General features: G+C 35.9%; 1 long non-coding RNA gene across 1 annotated transcript; it reads right to left on the bottom strand.

The window, feature by feature from the left end:
• Positions 1-417: 417 nt before the first annotated feature.
• Positions 418-1,182, bottom strand: LOC112196889. Its single transcript, XR_002935440.2, has 3 exons — positions 1,083-1,182; positions 829-1,001; positions 418-657 (listed from the first exon to the last, which is right to left on the bottom strand). It is a non-coding gene; the product is annotated as an uncharacterized LOC112196889 (long non-coding RNA).
• Between the last annotated feature and the right edge of the window lie 883 nt (positions 1,183-2,065).

The following is a 2,065-nucleotide window of genomic DNA, read 5'->3' as shown; positions in this document are numbered from 1 at the left end:
TATTGTTCACAAAGGCCACCAATGTCTTCATTAGCCACTATGCAGCCACTAAATACATGACAGTGGTGATTACCCCAGTTTCCTTTGTAGCATAGAGCACCAAAATAGAAATGGTGCCTGGTTTTCAACTCAAAAGAATGTTGTCATGTCAGCTGTCATGTCAGTTACCATACACCAATTATAGTGTTAATAGCCAACTGTTAGAACAGTGTCTTCAAATGCCCCATTATTAAAATATATATATATATATATATTAAATTAAAACCATTAAGTAGTGGAATAGATCAATTATGTCTACAAATGTTTTCATATACACATCATCACATTAGATCAAAATCTAAAGTCGTAATAGATACGTAAATACAACTTATTGCACTAGCTTGTCCGAAAATAAAGAAACTTATTGCAACTTACAAAGCTTAAACCTACCACAAAGAGACATAGTTGATGTTTCATTTACTGGTATCAACTCCAACTCTTCACCAAGCTCCAACAAGGCATTATTTTGCACAGTAGTCTGGCATTTACTTTCATGCCTATCCAAAGTGTGGCAAAAAACTTGTTAAGTTCATCTGATATTCTCTGCTGGTAACAAGAGAATTCAGCCTAGCTTGCGAGCTCCATATTTATAAGCACTACATTTTTGATAGAAGCTACCTGCAGAAAACACATGAATCATTACCATGTGACAGCACAGACTGAATGAGCAGCTAGTAGTTATAGTACTCTAGTAAAATTCCATGACAACAACAGAGAGAGAGAGAGAGAGAGAGAGAGAGAGAGAGAGAGAGAGAGAGAGAGAGAGAGAGAGAGAGAACAGGGGCATACCTCTATTGACACTTCGGCCAAGGTTGTCGTTCTCTTTTAGTGGATCAATTATAAGGAACAAACTCGTAAGTTTGTCTCACACCCTTTTGATGGAACAGAGAACATGTCTACACAATTTCTAATAAACTCTTCACTTAGCAGTACATCATCCCCTCCATTATTTGGTACTTCAGCTTCAGAGAGAGAAGAAACTCAGAGACCAGGACAATACAAAAGAGCCATCCAACATTATAGGCACAAGAGATATCTCTTACCCACAATATCAGGTAGGGAGGATTTGTAAACTGGTCCATTTAAACATACACAATATTTCTCCCAATGAAATTTGCTGAAGTAATCCAAAAATTGTAAAGGACCTAGAAAACGGAAACACATATTAAGTAATGTGCTTAAACTAGGCAATCAAACTTAAATGCTTTACCTGAGAAAATGATCAAAATTTTCATAATGGAGAATAGAGCCCTTACCAGTACAAAAGAAAAATGAAAGTAGTCAGTTTCACTACTCAATGCAAGAGATAAACCAAATGTTTGCAATAGATTATTTATGGCTTATGTACCTTCAGTGGCTTGCCATGACACTCCAGCTACAACACTTTTAACACTTTCAATTACATGACCCAATTTGATAATCTGATTCCCCTGCAAAAACATAAGGTAGGTTGACGAATGTCCTAATTAGTATAACTAGCAATGCAAAAATTATAAAACAATAAAATGATAGACATTAACATCAAGCTGTGCAGCTAAAAAAGCCTTGAACTCTCTAGGAAAAAACAAAATACCTCAAGCTGAGCATATAAAAAAGCCTTGATTCTCTGCAAAAGAACTAAATGGGGGGAGTACCACCTTCATAACAAGGAAATTGCTTATCTTCTCCTTGATTGGTTCCTCCACTAGTTGCAGCCAGCATAATAAACAAATTATTACAACGTATCACTGAACTCCAATATCCAAATGAGAAACATTTTATAATTGACAACCTGGGAAAGCAAAGTTACTTTCAAGTTTGCCCTTATCCTCCCATCGGCTTTAGATAATGCATATGCTGATGCCAGTGATATTCATGACATGGGGTCAACAGAGTAAATTAGATAGCATGAAACATACAGAAGCATAGAATAATCAAACATGCATAGATCATTCCTAGATCGACACACATACATTGATAAATGAGACTTGTGGAGAAATTCGAAGAAGCTAGCTAAAAGAATAAAAAAGAAAAGGTGAAATTCTCA

This window comes from Rosa chinensis, chromosome 4 (genome assembly GCF_002994745.2).
Source record: "Rosa chinensis cultivar Old Blush chromosome 4, RchiOBHm-V2, whole genome shotgun sequence".
NCBI classification, from domain to species: Eukaryota; Viridiplantae; Streptophyta; class Magnoliopsida; order Rosales; family Rosaceae; genus Rosa; species Rosa chinensis.
This window is presented reverse-complemented; position numbering and strand designations above follow the sequence as displayed.